We start from the raw sequence: 11,532 nt of genomic DNA, 5'->3' as shown, positions 1-11,532 counted from the left end.
AGGCACTGGATCCTGTTTTTCTGTGTTTCTGTTCCATCATCTTCAGCTTTGCTTTGCTGTGTCTTTTACCTCATGGTCACAAGATGACTGCCACAGCTCAGATGTTATACCCTCATAACATCCCAAGCAGGATAGTAAGCAGTTCTCATAGCCTTTTATCAGAGAGAAAAAAATCTCAGAATCTTCCATTAAGCACTCCATACACACACTCTATTAGTCTCATTGTATGAGACAAAGGCTCACCCTAAGGCCAATTACTTAGCTTAGATCCTTAATTAATGTGTTATAGGTAAGAGAGGGGCCCATTTCCTGGAGCATGTAGTCATTCATCTTAAATGAGTTCCATCACCTAGGGAAGGTATTAGGGACTTGCCCTTTGGGAGGCAACCAGTAGCAGTCACTGCAAAAAATAGCTAGGTAAGATGTATAAGATCTTGTACCCACCTTTGAGGGGCTTACAATCATAAAGAGTTAAGTACATGTTCTTTGTTAAGTGCCAACAATATGTATAATACACAATGTAGAAGAAAAGAATTTGAAATCTTCTGAACTAAGTATAAGTTTACTGGTGTTAACTGTTAACTGGTATCTTGCCTTCCCACTATGAGCTGAAAAATCAGGTATTATTGAGTATCATAAATGCAAGTTGCCTCAGCTCCTACAGCATGAGACCAAACTTTTTATTTTGTTAAATCTGAAGTACAGATTTATTTTGACATGCATTGTTATAAATGAATTTTTAAATAATTAAAATTATAAATTTATGGATGGGATCACATCAATATTTCACAATCTGAAATTTTAAAAATATGTAGGCCAGTCCTGTTACTATAATCTGCTTAGAAGAATGAACGAAAACAAAAAGACTACGTTTTTGAAGATTTGATTTTTAAGAAGTACTTAATTCTTGGAGAGAAGAAGATAGTCATATAAATAAAATGTATCATGAGAGTGATATTACTGTGGTATGTGGAGTATTTCTTTGCATTAGACCCAGTGTTAAATAGTTTGCATATATTCTCATGTCCTCATTGTAACAATTTTTAGCGAATCTTATTTTTCAGGTGAGAAAATTTAATTCAGAGATTAACTGGTGGAGGTAACATAATAACAGGAAGAGCCAGGATTATCTTAATTTCAAATCCTACTTCATACCATTATGCTATAAAGATATGTGTTCACAATGTACCTACTGCAGTTGTGTGATCTGGTTGCTTCTTTGAAATTTTCATTCTGGTTTTAAATTTAGAATTGAGTTTGATTTTTGTGGAGTTCTTTATTTCTTTTTAACCTCCCATCCTTATATGTCAACGATTCTTTTTCATTTTTGTTGCTTTTAGATTTACCTGTAGTTTGTAACTTTCCTCCAAATTACTTGAATCCTTTTCCCTCCCTTCTCTCCGTAGAAATACCCTGATGTATTAGAAGAACGAAGATTTAAATACAAAATTTTGTTTTCCACACAGCTTTTCAAGCACATTTCATACAGTTACACTCTAGTCATATTTATATTTAAATCACTTAAAATTTCGTCAAAATAAAAATGGGACCTTTTTTTAAGAGATGATAAAGTGCCTAAAATATGTCAGTCTCTGTACAAGGTGCTAGAGAAGACACCTGCCATTTTGAAATTTTGCAATATAATGAAAAAGACACAGTGAATGTCTTTGCAGGATTCAATGAGGTCACTATAGCAGAGGTGGATTTTTATCAGTAGTATGCATTCTCCCCTTCTTCCTTACTGTAAAAGTCCTTGATTTTTAGCTGAGCACACAGCCATCTGACCAAAAGGCTACAGCTGCCAACTTCCCTTGCAGTTAGGTGGAGACATTTACCAAGTACTCAAAGAGATGTAACCAAAAGGTTTGGGTGCTACTTCTTTTGCAGTGTTCTTGTCCTTCCTCTCTGCTGGCTGGAATGCAAATGTGATGGCTATAACTCAAGCAGCCCTCCTGGACTTCATGTTAAAGACACATGCTGAGTATGATTGAGCAACAAGATACAAGGAGCCCAAGGCCTGATGACTTTGGGAGGGAAGCTGCCCAAGTAGTCCTGACTGCTTACCTGTGGATGTGTTTTACATGAGAGAAATAAATTTCTTTCTGGTTTAACTCACACTTATTTTGAGTCTATTTTGAGTCCCTGTCACTCAACACAAATCCCAATTCTAGCCAACATAGCTGCTAGAAGGTTTTAAGCAGGATTGGGAATTGTTAGAGTCACATGGTGATTGCTAAAACCATCATGGATGCCCCACATACCCTAGGAAAGGCAAACTGCATCTCTTTTTCATTGGGATTGGTAAATCAGGAGAGGATCCTAGAAAAATACCCTTTCATAGCTTTGGAGGTTGGGGGAGGCAGAAATAAAAGTAGATGAATTCTAAGCTGCTGATCAAATTGAAAGGCAATACAGCATTCTGGTCAGATCTAGGTTGAAGTTCAGCTCTGCCAATTATAACCATGACCAATTATAATCATTCAAACTTACTTGAATATTAGTAATGATATCCATCTGGCAACCATTTCTACTGCTGTGCCACATGGTTCTGGCCTGTTCGTTATTTTTGCCGACATTTTGAATGAACACACACTAAGCTTGCTGTGGCAAATGTAGATCGGCTTGCTCAATTTCTGTTCCAGCTTCCTCCTTGTATGAAGGAGCAGGAAAACCAACAACTACATTTTCTAGACTTCCTCACAGCTAAGTTCTGGATATGAATTACATTTCATCTATTAGATTTGTTCTTGAAAGATCTGAAGGAAAAAAAAATTGAAGCAGAAGCCATCTTCCTACTTCTTTTTGGTGACTTTTTCTTGCAAGCAAGCTCATGGAGAGTCTTTTAGCTGCAGTGTTCTAGAGTCTATTGTGATTCTTAGGTTTGAAGATTCATGTTCCAGTGCCAAATCACCAATTCTGTGAATGTCAAGAGGTGGTCAAGTGCTGTAGTGATGGTACCAACAGTATCAGCAACTTCCTAGTGTGGCTTCCTGCTCTCTGCAGTAATTTCAGAGACAAACTCAAGGGTGATTCCCCTGATAATCAGCTCTACCATATTGTTCCATGAGTCATTTCTGGAGGTAGTCTACTACCTTACAGTTTTTCCACTTACAGTTGTCCCTCAGTATCTGGGCAGGGATTGGTTCCAGGATCCCTAGGGATAACAAAATCTGCAGATGCTCCAGTCCCTTACATAAAATGGCAAATGGCATAGCATTTGCATATAGCCTATGCACATCCTCCTGTATACTTTAAGTCATCTATAGATTACTTACAAAACCTAATGCAAGCCAGGCACGGTGGCTCAGGCCGGTAATCCCAGCACTTTAGGAGGCTGAGGCAGGTGGATCACTTGAGGTCAGGAGTTCGAGACCAGCTTGGCCAACATGATGAAACCCTGTCTCTACTAAAAATACAAAAATCAGCCAGGCGTGGTGGTGCACTCCTGTAATCCCAGCTACTTGGGAGGCTGAGGCTGGAGAATTGCTTGTACCCAGGAGGCGGAGGTTGCAGTAAGCCAAGATTACCTCACTGCACTCCAGCCTGGGAAACAAAGAGAGATTCCATCTCAAAAAAAAAAAAAAAAAAATGCAGCATAAATACTAGGTAAATAGTGGTTTTACTGTATTATTTTTATTGGTACATTTTTCTTGTTGTATTATTTATTGGGTTTTTTCCCCAAATATTTTCAGTCTGTGGTTGGTTCAATCTACAGATGAGGAACCCATGGTATCAAGGGCCAACTGTATTTATAAGCACTTAAACCTCTGTATTAAATCCTTTTCTGTTTAAAATACCTAGAAGAAACATTTTCTACACTCCACCCTGACTCATAACATATGCCTATGGGCTAGGAGTCAAGAATATCTTAGATCCGGACTTGGTTCTATTATTCTTTTACCGTCTCTGCACTTTAAGAAATAATGATCCCTGTCTTAGTTACTTCCCAGAATCTTGTGAATCTCCGTGAAATATGACAAGATGTTGTAAACCCTAAGACTAAGAGGTTATAAATACCTGTGTGAAAGAACAGACATTTATCTGAGAGTGGGAAAAATTACTGTCCTTTTTAGCACTTAAATGTTATATTTTACCTGCAGCCTCCCTCTATCCCCACCACATACACATCTGTCAGAAGGTAAAGTATAAATCTATATTCAGGTAAAGCACTGAACTTTGAATTAATGGCAATAAATAAGAAGTATTAGTAAACATTTTAATTTAAGCCACGCTATTTATATCTGAGCATATTTGTTTAACTGATATCAACATACATTATTTGAAACATCAGACCTCTTATATTTGGACTTCATGTGTTTGAAACACACAGTATAAATTTCCTACCACAAACCCATTCCTAGTTAACATATCTCTTTTCTGAATTCTTCATAGTCTTAGCTCACCTTCATAACAGTTCTGAGATTGCTGCCTTAAGAAGTACTGGTAATTTTTCACAACTGATAAGCCAAGTCCCTGTTCCTTTGGTTTCTATGACTTTGTATTCTCATTCACCTTCTACCTCTCAGATCCTTCATTCTCAGTTTCTTTCAGGGACCAACTTCCTCTACGTGTTATTTAAATATAAAAATTCTTTGACATTCTGTCATTTGTTCTTCTCTTATTATTCTAGTTTATCTCCCTAGTCATTTCAGAAACTCCTACAGCTCTATTGATGACTTCCAAATCTAAATTTTAACACTTGACCTCTCTATTTACTTCCAGTCTCAAAATCTAAATGCCCTAACTGAAATACCTTCTCTTTTTCTCCAACCTTCTCCGCTTCCTATTTTCTGTTAAAAATGTTATCAATTGCAGTTACCAGTTGAAAGCTCATGTGGCCAGGCATACTGGCTCACGCCTGTAATCCCAGCACTTTGGGAGGCTGAGGTGGGTAGATCACTTGAGGTCAGGAGTTTGAGTCCAGCCTGGCCAATATGGCAAAAACCCATCTCTACTAAAAATACAAAAATTAACCAGGCGTGGTGGTGGGTGCCTGTAATCCCAGGTACTTGGGAGGCTGAGGCAGGAGAATTGCTTGAACACAGGAGGCTGAGGTTGCCGTGAGCCAAAATCACGCCACTGCACTCCAGCCTGGGTAATAGAGTGAGACTCCATATTAAAAAAAAAAAAGAAAAAGAAAAGAAAAAAAAGAAAGCTCACATGCCCTTTCCTTCACCCTTTGCTAAACATCAAATGAGTTTCCAAGTCCCATACTTTTGAGATACATATCTATTTCTTCCTTCCCCTCCTGACCCTGCCTTGGTTGATGGATTAATTTCTCACTTGAAATATCAAATTATTTATAACTTCTGTAATAATTTCTATACAATGCCATCATAGCAATCCTTAACTCAAAAACCTTTGATATTCAGAAGTCAATAGCCTTCATAGATATAAGCAATAACTAGTTAGAAGATATAATGCAAGAGAAGACCCTTTTTATGCTAATAACAGAAAAGATAAAATATCCAAGCATGAACTTAAGAAATATATATTTAAAACACCTTTAAAACACTTCTACTGGCCGGGTACGATGTCTCACACCTGTAATCCCAGCACTTTGGGAGGCAGAGGCAGGTGGATCACATGAGGTCAGGAGTTCCAGACCAGCCTTGCCAACATGGTGAAACCCAGTCTCTACTAAAATTACAAAAATTAGCTGGGCACAGTGGCAGGTGCCTATAATCCCAGCTACTCAGGAGGCTTAGCCAGGAGAATCGATTGAACCTGGGAGGCGGAAGCTGCAGTGAGCCAAGATCACATCACACTCTAGCCTGGCGACAGAGTGAGACTCCATCTCAAAAAAAAAAAAAAAAAACCTCTTTTACTGATAGGCCCAAGGTAGACCAGAACAAATGGAACAGGAAAACATACTTAGATAAGAAGAGTCAACATCATAAAGACATCAATGCACCCCAGTTAATTAATACATTTAACATGATTCCCACAAAAATGCCAATTCTTTTCTAGAGCTTGAAAAATTGGATATACATTTAAAATGAGAACATAGATAAGTATAGCCCAAAAAATCTGAAAAGAAAGGAGTGTCTGAAGAGCTAGCCCAACAAGGCATTACATATAGCGTCACATGGCAAAAATGCCCTATAAGTAAAGTCAGGCAACAAATGGCAAACTAGGAAGAGATATTGCAACTTGTATCACATACATATCCCTTTATATCTATATTAGGGGTAATATCCCTAATATGGAGAGAAGTCCTAAAATGGTGGGAGGCAGAAGGCCAAATCTAATAGAAAAATGGACAAAGATATTAACAGACAGCTCACAGAAAAAGTAATGGTCATTGTGTCAGAGGTGTTCAAACCAGAGCAACTCCATCTTGAACAGGGGCTGCCTGGGTAAAATGAAGCTGAGACCTGCTGGGCCACATTCCCAACAGGTTAGACATTCATAGCCACAGGATGTTTACGGTTAAAAGAAACAGGTTAATAATGTTAAAGGAACACATTAACAACGTTTACTGAATTGACCCAGGACTTAACAGACCCAGGATATAACAGACCCAGGAAATGTCCTGATGTCCCAATATCTTAAAAACAAAAGCACTTTTAGTTTAAGAATAAGTTTTGCTTTCAACATAGTAATATAGAGTCTTGCAGAAGACAGCAGTTATACAAAGATGAGCAATCTTTGTGACAAACCCTTGTAGGAGAATACATCTCCCCATGATTTTTTGCTTTGTTTTCTTATGTACAAACAAGCATTGCACCTAAGGCAAACATGGTCCTCCTCTTGCTTTTGGGAACGCCCTGCTCTGTCCATGGAGTACTATTCTTTCTTCACGTCCTTAATCAACTTACTTTCACTTTACCCTGTGGACTCACCCCTAATTCTTTCTTGCACGAGCCCTCTCTTGGGGTCTGGATCAGGACTCCTTTCTGGTAACACTTAGACATGAAAAAAAAAAAAAAAAACGCTCACTCTGACTCATAATAAAAGAAATACAAATTAAAGCTACACCAAGATACCGCTTCTCACTTAGGTTGGAGAAAATCTAAGTTTGACACCATCCTCTGTGGGAAACACCGTGAGACACAGGCATTCTATATTGTTTTCTTGCACATTTCCTGAGGAATTTTCTAGACAATAAACTTTGGACATCCAAATGACTAGAGAGAAGTCAACCTAAGGACTGGCACTGAGCATTAAATACCTATTGTAAAACTAAGACTACATGAGGGTTAAAGAGGAGAGAGTACGTACTATGTACTGGACACATCATCTGAAAATGTAGAAACAACTAAAGAAAGTGGAAAGCGCCTATGCAAATAATTTTTTAACTTTTTCAATAAAATGTGTGTTGATAAAATAGGTGATTTCACTGAGATTGTTGTATATGTAATGTAAGACAATGCAAACTAATGGTGTGATATTCTAGTTTTATAATTCTTAGGTCCCTGAGAACCTGGATTCTCAGAAGAAAGGATATGCCTGTGTAAGAAAGAAGCTTTAAGTAAAAACCCTGCAGTCCTGACTTTGAATCCCAAGTATCAGCATGAACTCATGGAACATCTTGGTGTACAACAGGAAGGAAGCTTCCAAAGACTACAGAGGTCATGTTAAAAAAAGTCAAGAGCCAACTTGCAGAAGCTACCCCTGAACACAGATGGGACAATGTAAGCTCAGGAAGGATGATAACTTCAGCAGATCACAATACTTAAAAAATGTCTAAGTCTATGAGTTTTAATGATCCTAAAAAATTAACTGCTCACCTTTTGAGGATGATAGGTAACCAACTTATTTTAATTCATAAAGAAAAAGAAACAAGTATTTATCCCACCTTTCCTATGTGAGCTGGACCACTGGATAATGAAACAATACACAAGGGGGGCTGCTCTAGTTAGAAATATTCTAGTGTCCCAGCACTTTGGGAGGCTGAGGTGGGTGGATCACTTGAGGCCAGCAGTTCAAGACCAGCCTGGTCAACATGGTGAAACCCCATCTCTAATAAAAAATACAAAAATTAGCTGGGCGTGTTGGTGTGCACCTGTAATTCCAGCTACTCGAGAGGCTGAGGCAGGAGAATCGCTTGAACCTGGAAGGCGGAGGTTGCAGTGAGCCAAGATTGCGCCATTGTACTCCAGTCTGGATGACAAGAGCAAGACTCTGCCTCAAAAAAAAAAAGAAAAGAAAAGAAAAAGAAATATTCTAGCTAATGAATGAGGAAGGAATGACACAATGGGAATATCATCATTTTTCAACCCCTAATGAATTGAGTTGAACTAGATGATGGGCATCAACAGCTATTAAGTTGGCACAAAAGTAATTGCCATTACTTTCAATGGCCAAAACTGCAATTACTTTCTTTTTTTTTGGAGACACAGTCTCGCTTTGTTGCCCAGGCTGGAGTGCAGCAGCGCAATCTTGGCTCACTGCAACCTCTATTCCTCTGGTTCAAGCAATTCTCCTGCCTCAGTCCCCTGAGTAGCTGGGATTACAGGTGCGTGCCACCATACCTGGCTAATTTTTGTGTGTTTTTTAGTAGAGATGGGGTTTCACCATGTTGGCCAGGCTGGTCTTGAACTCTTGACCTCTGATGATCCACCCACCTCAGCCTCCCAAAGTGCTGGGATTACAGGTGTAAGCCACTGCACCCGGCCGAACCACAATTACTTTTGTGCCAACCTATTAACATTACAGGCAAAGACTTCATGTCTAAAACACCAAAAGCAATGGCAACAAAAGCCAAAATTGACAAATGAGATCTAATTAAACTAAAGAGCTTCTGCACAGCAAAAGCAACTATCATCAGAGTGAACAGGCAGCCTATAGAATGGGAGACAATTTTTGCAATCTATCCATCTGACAAAGGGCTATTATCCAGAATCTACAAAGAACTCAAACAAATTTATAAGAAAAAAACAAGCAACCCCATCAAAAAGTGGGCAAAGGATATGGGCACTTCTCAAAAGAAGACATCTATGCAGCCAACAGACACATGAAAAATGCTCATCATCACTGGTCATGACAGAAATGCAAATCAAAACCACAAGGAATTCAAGGCTGCAGTGAGCCAAGATCATGCCACTGTACTCCAGCCTGGGTGACAGACCAAGATCCTGTCTCAAAAAAGAAAAAAGATATACTGTATCATAGGGGTACAATTAGTAAAATCAGAGTCTGAAAAACTCTACAGAGCAAACAGTCCAATTTTAAGAAAATGAAAAGCAATGGAAGAGGAATCTGTAGATTAAAAGACACTTAAAAAGTTTTGTGGGCCGGGTGCAGCAGCTCACACCTGTAATCCCAACACTTCGAGAGGCCGAGGTGGGCGAATCACAAGGTCAGGAGATCGAGACCATCCTGGCTAACGCGGTGAAACCCCGTCTCTACTAAAAACACAAAAAAGTAGCCGGTAGTGATGGCACGTGCCTGTGGTCCCAGCTACTCAGGAGGCTGAGGCAGGAGAATCACTTGAACCTGGGAGGCGGAGGTTGCAGTGAGCCGAGATCACGCCACTGCACTCCAGCCTGGGCGACAGAGTGAGCTCCGTCTCAAATAAAGGAATTAATTCAATAATTAATTAATTAAAAGTTCTGTGAAATTTCATATTAAACAGGTGAAAACAAACTAAAATGTTTATGGATGCACACTTGGGTGATCAAATCCTGAAGAAAAGCAAATAAATGATTACCATGAAAGAATAAATGGAAAAACAGAGGGCTTCTGGGGTGGCTACCGCAGTGCTGTTTCCTCAACTAGATGGTGGTCACAAAGGTGTTTGCTTACAATAATTTATTAAGGTAACAATTTGTTCTATGTGGCTTTCTGTATCTGTTACATTTTGCCGTTTTGAAAGGTTATTTTTTAAAAAGAGAAATGGTATCCTAGAAATGGGCAATTATTAGAAAATTTGCCTTTTCTGTATATCAACTGTTTTTAGGATAACCAAATACTTTATTTGACACAGGGAAATTTTTCTTTAATGAAAGATTTCAAGGCCAGACACCGTGGTTCATGCCTATAATCCCAACACTTTGGGAGGCTGTGTGGTGGGAATGTCCTTTGAGCCCAGGAGTATGAGACCAGCCTGGGCAACATAGCGAGATACTGTCTCTAGAAAAAAATTTTAAAAATTGGTTGAGCGTGGTAGCCTGTGCCTGTAGTCCTAGCTATTTGGGTGGCTGAGGCGGGAGGATCACTTAAGCCCAGGAGCTCGAGGCTACAGTGAGCTATGATTGCACTACTGCACTCTAGCCTGGGCAACAAAGTGAAACCCAGCCTCCAAAAAACAAGACAAAAACAATAATTTAATGTATATTTCAATATAACTAACATAATTGGAATGTTCCTAACAAAAAGAAATGATAAACGCTTGGGGTAATGGACACACCAATTACCCAGATTTGATCATGACACATTGTATGCTTATATCAAAATATCACATATACTCCATAAATATGTACAAATACTATGTATCCATAAAAATTAACAATAAAAATAGTTCCAGGTAGTAAGTGTGAAGAGAATGATAAAATTAGAAAATCACCACTTTGTGAGACCTAATGAAACAGACAATTCAGGCAAAGACTATCAATGGATGAAACCAGTAGGTGGATAGAAAATTTTACAGTGTGCATTAGCATTACTAAGTGTGAAACAAGCAGGCATTGAGTAATTTTAATTTACAAGAAATAAAGGGAAAATGTAAATCACACCCCAGGGAAGGAACCAGACCAATTCATATTTGGTAGTATTCTAAGAGATAACTGATACGGTTCCTTCAATATATCAATGGCATTAAGAAAGAAAAGTGGGATGAGGAGGGCTGCTCTGGATTAAGACAGATTTAAGAGTTATAAAAGCTACATGCCATGTGCGGACCTTGTTTAGAACATGATTTAAACAATTCAGCTTAAAAACACAATTTTGAGATAATCAGGAAATTTGAATATGGACTGGCTATTCATTGATACCAAGGAATCATTAGGTTAATAAATTTTGTTTGTGAGAAAATGTCCATAACTTTTAGAGATGCATACTGAAATATATGGAAGGGAAAAAACACTGGCTGTCCAGGATTCACTCTGAAATACTTTGATAAGAGAGAGCGGGGAGGAGAAAGGAAGAATGTCTTACAAAATCTTGCTAATTGCTTCATCTGGGAGTGGGTTTATGGGGATTCATTGGGATTTTGTATTATTTTTTATTTCTGTATATACACATTTGAACATTTTTTCATTAAAAAGCAGCTTTGGGCTGGGCGCGGCGGCTCAAGCCTGTAATCCCAGCACTTTGGGAGGCCGAGACGGGTGGATCACGAGGTCAGGAGATCGAGACCATCCTGGCTGACACGGTGAAACCCCGTCTCTACTAAAAATACAAAAAAATAAGCCGGGCGAGGTGGCGGGCGCCTGTAGTCCCAGCTACTCGGGAGGCTGAGGCGGGAGAATGGCGCGAACCCGGGAGGCGGAGCTTGCAGTGAGCCGAGATCGCGCCACTGCACTCCAGCCTGGGCGACAGAGTGAGACTCCGTCTCAAAAAAAAAAAAAAAAAAAAAAAAAGTAGCTT

Source organism: Macaca mulatta, chromosome 7 (assembly GCF_049350105.2).
Source record: "Macaca mulatta isolate MMU2019108-1 chromosome 7, T2T-MMU8v2.0, whole genome shotgun sequence".
Taxonomy (NCBI): Eukaryota; Metazoa; Chordata; class Mammalia; order Primates; family Cercopithecidae; genus Macaca; species Macaca mulatta.
This window is presented reverse-complemented; position numbering follows the sequence as displayed.